Source organism: Theobroma cacao, chromosome 5, assembly GCF_000208745.1.
Source record: "Theobroma cacao cultivar B97-61/B2 chromosome 5, Criollo_cocoa_genome_V2, whole genome shotgun sequence".
Classification (NCBI taxonomy): domain Eukaryota; kingdom Viridiplantae; phylum Streptophyta; class Magnoliopsida; order Malvales; family Malvaceae; genus Theobroma; species Theobroma cacao.
In genome coordinates, this window is record NC_030854.1 from 16,215,590 (window position 1) to 16,225,184 (window position 9,595).

The 9,595-nt window shown below is 35.1% G+C and overlaps 1 long non-coding RNA gene across 1 annotated transcript; it reads left to right on the forward strand.

The window, feature by feature from the left end:
• LOC108662217 lies at window positions 7,376-8,964 on the forward strand. The gene is made up of 3 exons (XR_001928022.1): window positions 7,376-7,406; window positions 8,051-8,135; window positions 8,925-8,964. It is a non-coding gene; the product is annotated as an uncharacterized LOC108662217 (long non-coding RNA).

A 9,595-nucleotide genomic window follows, 5' to 3' on the forward strand; every position in this document is an offset into this window, starting at 1 on the left:
TTTAACCTCCTTGGGTCTCCATATCCTTCATTTCTAGCCTCTGAGCATAATTCACTACTTTAGAGTAATTAGTGAACTCTTTGTTGGCTCTATTAGTTTTTTATGATAAAAAAACATTCCCATTTCATTTGTGTCTAACATTTCTACCTAAGTGTGTAGGACAAAAAGTTATATGGAAATAATAAACCAACCTTTCAAATGTGTATATCAAAAATCATGAAAATGAAGAAAAACGATTGATCAACAAAAAGGAAGGTCTTTAGTTAAATAATGAAGAATGTTGGTTGACTAAAATTTAAATTGGAGAAATGGCGGGCTGAAGAATATTGAGAAACAGAACCAACTTAGTTGACTAAGATGAGAGTTAGTTGACTAAGAAGCTGCTGCCAAAATCTGGACTTCAAGACAAAACCGACTTAGTCGACTAAATGCTCTCTGCCAGAATCTATGACTAAAAGACAGAACCAACTTAGTCAACTAAGATGAAAGTTAGTCGACTAAGAGCTCTCTGTTTGGAATTTGAACTAGAGCACTAAAAGACAAATTAACAGCTAGAACCTACTCTCAACTGTTTCCAACGACCATAAACTGCCAAACTACCATCAAAGCTATTTCTTCAAGTATAAAATGGTCTTCCAACAGTTAGAAATAAGTTTTTGGATGTTTTGGAGGAGATTTGAGTCATTAAGAGCTGAAAAACTAGAAAATCTTCTCTGCACCTTGCTACACTTAAACACCCATCTTTTGTATTTGTATTCTGCACTCAACCTTGTACCATTTAGATCAACTTGTGATCATAGGTACTTTCTTTAACCTCTCTTCTTGTATTTTGAGAGTGAGGGAGTCACTTTAAGTGGTTGTTTCAAGCTAGGATTGCTTGAATGTGTTAAGGTTCTAACTTAGCCTTGAAAAGTTAGGTGTTGGGTTATAGTTGAGCCCGAGAAAACTAGTGTAAAAGGTTTTGGCTGAGCCTAGTAAAAGCAATTATAAAGCTTGGTGAAAGCTTGTAAATTTCACCGGTTCTTAGTGGAATTGTTTGGAAAATCCTTGGTTGTATAATCAAGGTAGTGGATGTAGGTCTTAGACCGAACCACTTTAAATTTCTGCGCATTGTCTACTTTGTTTTTATTTTCTTCGTTATGAAAATTAGTTCCTCATCTTGTCAAGAGCCATTTTGTGCTATTCACCCCTCCTTTAGCACATATAATTGGGACCAACAAGTGGTTTCAGAGCTAGTTCCCTGTTATTAAGGTCTAACACCCTTGGGAAGATCCAAATGGCTCTACAAAAATTAGTAGTTGCTGAAGGACAATCCACAAACAGACCACCTCTGTTTGATGGCTCTAACTATCCATATTGGAATATTATAATGTCAATTTATGTTAGAGCTTATGACTTTGTGATGTGAGATGTCATTACCGATGGTCCTTTCATTCCAATGATTAAAAATTCAATCAATGGTAAGAAAACTTCTAAGGATAGAAATAAATGGATAAAAGCTTAAATAAGGAGAGCACAAATCAACTCTAAGGCCATGCACACTACCATTTATGTAATTGATTATAGAGAATATGATAAAGTGTCCATGTGCAAAAGTGTCAAGGAAATTTGGCAAAAATTAGAAGAGCTATATGGAGAAACAAAAATGCAAAAAGAAGAAAAGCCAAAGAAAAACAGAAAATCGAAGAAGTCAATGGCGGCTGCAACATGGTCAGATAGTGACACTTCAAGCTCAAATGTTGAAGAAAAAGCTGAAGAACACTCAAATTTATGTCTAATGGCCAAAGAAGATGAATCTGAGGTATCTTTATCTACTTGTGATATTTCAATTGATGAGCTTCAAGAAGAATATGAATGTCTCTATGATGAGTTTGAAAAACTTGCATCAAAATATAAAACTTTGAAAAGAAAAATCGCATCTCTTGAGATTGATTTGCAAAAGATACAACATGATTTCAACTCTATTTTTGAGCAAAGAAATTTCCTGCAAATTAAATTGGAACATTCAAAAATAGATTTTGAAGTTATGAAATTGGAACTAGACAATAGAACTGAAGCTTTGCAAAAGGCAATAGATGAAAATGTTGCTCTTAAGAATTTAAGTAAAGAATCATAAAAAAAAGAGCACAAATTTCAAAAGAAATGCAAATGACTTTTTCGCTAGATGCTATGTTTGTGATAAACTTGGTCATTTATCTGACAATTGCTATAAAAGAAGAAACACAAAAAAAACAAAAATGATTTGGGTTCTAAAAAGATCCTACATTGCTACTAACCTTCAAGGACCCATCAAGGTATGGGTACCTATTAAGAAAAATTGAAAATCTATCTTGTAGGTCGAACTGCACTTAAAAGATACATGTTCAAGAGCTCAACTTAAGAAGAAGCAGCCTTGGTATATGAAAAGTGGCTACTCATGACACATGACAGGAGATGAAATGCTATTTGCTCAGCTGAACAAAAAAAAGGGAGGTACCATATCCTTTGATGATGATTCAAAATGTAGAATTCATGGTATAGGAATGATTGGTAAGAACTCCCAAACTCAAATCAGTCATGTGTTATTGGCAAGGTTTGAAACATAATTTATTGAGCATTAGTCAATTATGTGATAAAGGATTTAAAGTATGTTTTGATTCAAATAAGTGTGAAGTGATAGATATAAGCACAAATAAAGTTTCATTTATAGGAAGAAGATTAAAAAATATGTATGTTGTATTTCTTGAAGATCTTGAAATGAATTGTGAAATGTGTTTAGTGAAAAATATTGAAAATGATAGTTGGTTATCGCATAGGAGATTAGGACATGTAAGTATCCATACTATGTCAAAACTAATCAAGAAAAATCTAGTTGTTGGATTGTCGGACATAAAATTTGAAAGTGACAAAATATGTGATACTTGCCAACTAGGAAAACAACTTAGAACATCTTTCAAGACTAAGAAGATTGTGTCAACATCTAAACCTCTTGAATTATTACACATTGATCTATTTGGTTCAATAAGCACAACTAGTTTAGGAGGAAAATTTTATGGCTTTGTAATAGTTGATGACTATTCTAGGTACACTTGGGTTTATGTCACGACCCAATTTTCGAGCCATGACCGACGCATGGGCCCAATAGACATAGCCCACCAAGCCCAAGCAGGCCTATTATATAATCTTGCTTAACATTCCATCAACTATTCTCAAGTCACCTTTCATAAGTCCAACTTATAATCACTTTAATAATGGGCTATAGCCATCAAGAATTTCATTGATATAAACCCAAAATGATGTTAACATTTCAACTCATGGTCGCATTAACAGTTAAAGTATACATATTTTGTCTAAGACACGTATCTTAGTACTTTACATCACATGAACGTATTCATAAAACAAAATGACTCTTGACTTCCAGCGGAGTGACCACAATGAAGGTGCGGCTACTCAATGCCAAAATACCTACCAAGGAAACGAAACTACGTGGACACCTCGACCTAGGTTCCAACTGCCTCCTGATCTAAAAACATTAAATTGAAAACAGTGAGTACAAACTCAGTGAGTGAACATAAGAAAGGAACAAGCAATCGATAGGAAGAATTTGGAAATCATGATGCACTTGTTTCAAAACTAATACAATTGATTTAATTTCTTACTAAAATCCCTCCTTTCAAACTTTGATTAATAACCTCATAATGTTGCAAAACCCATGATCAATCCATGAAGTTAAATGGGAGAAAAATATGTCAAAATCAAGCAAGGTAGCAACCATGGCAGCAAGTTTCTCACTATAGCGAGAAACAATGTTAGTTTGCATATGTTTTAGTTTTTCTATTATATCTCCTACTACAAAAATTAAATTGACCTAATTTTTGACCATTAGAAAGATAAGAGGAAGGATTACAACTTTTATGTTTACTACTTTTCCCATTTCGGATGGGAAGGTGGTCAAAATGTTCATCAAAGTGAAGATACTGCACCAAAACCCGAGAGTTTCTCACTGCAACGAGAAGCAGGGCACCTAAGTGTAAAAAGGACCTCTTTTGCACTAAAAATCCATTTAGTGTTGCAATAAAAATCAATTTGCACTAAAATGGGAAATTCTCAAGATTCATCATGCCAAATTTCACATGCATTATAATCACACACATTCTATCACATATCTATAGATATAATCATATAAAACACCTACACCACCCCACCTGTGAGACCTTGACCTTTATAGACTCGTAAAGGGAAGTATATGCGATATCCTTGATCAGGGGTAATTTCATCATTTCTTTAGTAAGCTTATAAAAGTAAGATTTTAAACAATATTATGGCCTAAGTAGGCCTAAGGCATAAATGGATGGTGAAATTAAGGGTAAAATGGAAAGGAAACCAAAATTTGGATGATTTTCACGATAGGGGCAAAATGGTCATTTTTCACCTCAGGTTAGAATTTTAAGTTTTCATGAGCCCGAGCATGTCTAGACCATTATGGACCTTGTTCTAGTGTCAAAAGAGCAAAAAGATTGCATAAAAGATTGAAGGAGAGTAAGTTAATTGGTGAAAGGGTAATTTGGTAATTTCAAGGAATTGGATAAGATTGGCTATAAATATCTTCCTTCCAGCAGCTTTTTCACCCATTTTTCCAGCAGCTTGTCTTCTTCTTCTTCTTCCATCTCACGTTGCTTCCAACCTCCATGGAAGCTTGATGTGGAGCTTGTATAATTTTCTCTCTCTAGCTCTAAATTTCATATCTTTGAGCCCTTTTGACTAGAACCCTTGTATTCTTTCACTCTCTCACTTCAAAACCCTTGATAAATTTTATTTCCATACTTTCTCTCACTAGTTGGGCATTTTAGAGAAAGAAAAAGAGAATTACCCCATTGATTTGGAAGCTATTGAAAGAGAATTCGACTACAAAAGAACCTTAGGGTAAGTGATGAACTAAGTTTGATTTTTAGCTGTGAATAATGGCTAGTAATTGGGATTATGAGCTGTTTTATTATTGAGTATGTTTATTCCTTTTATAGTGATTAAGATAGTGAACATAGATAGCCATTTAATGTGGCAATTGAAAGCTAGCTAAGAGATAAGTTTTACGGTTTATAGTGTGTGAATTGACCTATTGCTTATGCTAATGTGATCTTAGGTTCTAATGAAGTCCCATCCTTCCAATTGGATCATTAGGGGAATTGAGTCAGCTAAAGGCTCAACAATAAATAGGTGAGTGGACTACCTATCAAAATTATTTTGGGAATATGACCGTTTTGTACAAAGTATTTGAATGATTCTATACAACTTTTGTTAAAACAAGTGCCTTGAGAACAAGCCTTTGATAAATCAATTTTATGTTATGATGTGTGGTTATCATGGATCTCTATGCTGCAGCATTATGTTGATATACATATATGTTTGAATATAGTGTTGTGTAATTATATTGACTCGACTATGTGCGAGTAGGGAGTGCACATAAGCCGAGGATGACCAGGTTATGTGCGAGTAGGGAGTGCGCATAACCCGGTGATGACCTAGCCATGTGCGAGTAGGGAGTGCGCATGAGCTGGTGATGATGATGATGTGATGGTGTGCATGATGATGATGGGTATACGTATACAAATATACATATGTAAATTTGTGTGTTATAGGAAATTAATGAGTAATGGTATATGGTTGTAATTCATGTTAAACTTTGGAAAATTGTTATGCATTTCATGTTGGTTTGAACATTTCAACAAGGTGGTTTTTCTTTGGGAAGAAGGGTAAATTTTTCATTGGTGCCCTGTTTCTCGCTGCAGCGAGAATCATTTTTGCTACAGTGAGAAACTCTCGGGTTTGGAGGGGTAGACTGGTCGAAAACTTGCTGTAGCGAGAATGCATTTTCACTGTAGCAAAAATGACACTATAGCTTGTTGCTGAGCGAAATTCATTCTCGCTGCAACAAGAAACTTTTTGTTTTTGGGTTATAATTTCACTGCAGCCAGAAACCTTCTATTTCTGGGTCACAATTTCGCTGGAGCGAGATTGAATCTCGCTGCAGCGAAAAACTTTTTATTTTGTCTTCTGCTTTGTCCAATTACTGCCCTATTTTTAACTTCTTTGCTACCATATCTGAGCATGGACTTCCAACATTAAGGACTAGATGAGTTAAGTTTAAAATAAGGAGGTTTAGTGAGAAACCCTCGGCCAGTTGAGAAACCCTCGTTCGGGTAATAACTTAATCCCAACGTCGTTGCAGCGAAGATTCGTTGTCGTATTTGACTTGCTTGCATAATATTGAAGCTTTTATTCTTCAAATAGTTCGTTATGTATGGATTCATGACTTTCAAATGATTAATCATCTAAAGGCTTGATGAGGGGTTTTTAATATGAATGGAACTAAATTGCATTGTTTTGAAACAAGTGCATCATGATTTTAAATTCTCCTTTGTTGTTGCTTGTTCCCTTCCTTGTTCACTCACTGAGTTTATACTCACCGTTTTCAACTTCATGTTTTTAGATCACGAGGCAGCCGGTAACTAGGACGAGGTGTCCTTGTAGACTTATATCCATCTTTTGGTAGGTGTCTCGGTATTCATGTGAGACCTTGTCAAGCTCGATTAAAAGACGGTATTGTATCGAGTGGTACAACTAAGTTAAATCGAGCCTTGAACTAGTTCAAATAGAAATTCTAAGAGGAATTTGAAAATTTTAAAACCAACAGAATGGCTTAGAATAGTGATTTGGAGTTCAAGGTCCAGTTTGGAGTCCATCAGAAAATTGACCAATTAGGGACAAAACGGTCATTTTACCATTTGATGATAAAATGGAGATTTTTAGCCAAGATTTGATCACATTTGACCAAGAATAATTATATGAAATATAATTATGATTATTGGAGTATAAAATGATGTTTAGTAGTGAAAAATTGTGATTCCCGGTATTTATGGAGCAGAAGGGCAAAATGGTAATTTTGCCACTAGTGGACTAAACGAAAATTTTTTTAAACATTTTTTGCCCCATTTGATTAATATTGATCAATATTAGTGTTATTTTAGGTTGAAAAGTAGAAATAATGAGATTCCGGTACATTTCGGAGTATAAGGGCAAAATCGTAATTTTTTTGTCTCGGGGGCAAATCAGTAAAATTTTCGCCCCAGCACTTGTCAAGACCAAGGGATTTTAATTGTGGTAGGATTGGATAAATACCAGAATATTTGTGGTGGAAAATTAAGAAGAAAAAGTCAAAAAGTTAAAAATTGGGCCAATAAGCATGTGACACATGGCATGCTTGATTATTTTATTATTTTCTATAGAAATCAGCCCATTAAATCCCCAATTCCCTCACCATATTCGGCCTAGACATCCAGCAACAAGAAAAAAGGAAGAACAAAAGGAAAAACAAGAAAACCTAGGTGGAAATTCAAAGAAAAAGTGAAGAAATCAAGGAAACAAGCTAGGTAAGTTAAAATTTCTTTAATTCTCCTTGATACCTAGCTTACCCATGCTTTTGTTCTTGATTTCCATGGTTGAATATTGAGTTATCATGATGAATTCAATTCTGAAAAATGGGTATGGAAGAGGAATTGTTGTTGGAATAATTTGATTTTAGACTATGTTAGTGTTTAGGGATAGTTAAGCATGGTTATGAACAAAAACACAAAAGAAATATTCAATTTCTCTAGGGTTCCTTGTTGGCCGAACCATGAGGGCTGAATATCAATGGGGGATTGTTTTTATTTCAAGGAAAATGGCATGGAAAATGATGAAGTAAGGTGAAACGGTTATGTAGAAAAAAATTCGATGCTAGTACACCAAATGACCAAATTTTTTCTATAAGGAATTGTGAGGGTTCTAATGCTGAATTTGGCTTTATTTAAATGTATGTGGTAAATTAAGGTATTAGAGGAGAAATGAATTAATTTGGAGGTGATTTGGACACAATCGCCGATTAATCGGGTGATCGGTCGAATTTAATCGATACCGTGATTAAGCGGTAATCGGACATATTTTTGCATTTACATATCAAGCATTAGTAGTTTAAATTAATTTATATCAATTTAGGGACAATATAGTAAATTCCTCGACTTTGTTATTTGTCAAGGTGGTGAGACGTCCGGAAAAGGCAAAGGAATTACGCCTGAGGACTATTAGTCAGAGTTCACCCGGAATCCGAATTTTCGACACCTGTGAGTGGACTGCCTATCAAAATTGTTTTGGGAATATGACTGTTTTGAACAAAGTGTTTGAATGATTTTATGCAATTTTTCATGAAAATGAATGCCTTGGGAACAAGCTTTTGAGAAAAGGTTTATGTTATGAAATGTGGTTATTATGGATTTCTATGTGGCTGCATTATGTTGATATACATATATGCTTGAATATAATGTTGTGTAATTATGTTGACTCGACTATGTGCGAGTAGGGAGTGCGCATAAGCCGAGGATGACCCGGTTATGTGCGAGTAGGGAGTGCGCATAACCCGGTGATGACCCAGCCATGTGCGAGTAGGGAGTGCGCATGAGCTGGTGATGATGATGATGAGCTGGTGATGATGATGATGGGTTGGTGAGATGATGATGATGGGTATATATATATATATATATATACATATGTAAATGTGTGTGATATAGCAAATTGATGGACAATGATTTATGGTTGTAATGTACGTAAAATTTGACACATTATACTTTGAGAATTTTCATGAATGTTAGGTTGATTTTTATTAGTTTAGCAGGATGGCTTTTGTTGAGTGAGGAAAAATGTTTCTCTTGTTGCTTTGTTTTCACTGCATCGAAATTCATGCTCGCTGTAGCGAAAAACTCTGGGGTTTGGAGGGGTTTTAAATAGGAATGAACTAAATTGCATTTTTTTGAAACAAGTGCATCATGATTTTAAATTTTTCCTAATTGTTGCTTGTTCCCTTCCTTGTTCACTCACTGGGTTTATACTCACCATTTTCAAATTCATGTTTTCAGATCACGAGGTAGCCGATAATTAGGACGAGGTGTCCTTGTAGATCTGTGTACATCTTTTGGTAGGTGTCTCGGCATTCGGTAGCTGTATATCCATCCGAATAACTCCGCTGGAGGTCGAGTATTATTTTGTTATGTATAGATGAACTTAATGTAAATTTTAAAAGAGTAATGCCAGTACGAGTTGGCAATGTATATCACTATTTTGACTCAAAGTCATGAAATAGGACTTAGTGATAATAAATAGAATCATAAGTAAGATAAATAATAGGCTTGCCTGGGTTTAGTGGATTACGTCCATTGGACCCATGCGCCGGTCATGACCCGAAATTTGGGTCGTGACAATTCAGTAGTTGTACATTCGTCCGAGTCCCTCCACTGGAAGTCAAGTATTCTTTTATTGTATATAGACAAACCTAATGTAAATTATTAGGATACATGTTGTAGATAATGTATATACACTTGTTTGGTATGTCAATATGAGGTGGCAATGTTTAATATTATTTTGATTCTAAGTTATGAAATGTGACTTAGTAGTTTATGATGGAATGATGAACATGTCAGATTGATAGGCTTGCTTGGGCTTAGTGGACTATATCCATTGGGCCCATGCGCCAGTCATGTCCCCGAATTTGGGTCATGACACCGCTTTCCTCAGCTCTTTTACACTCCCT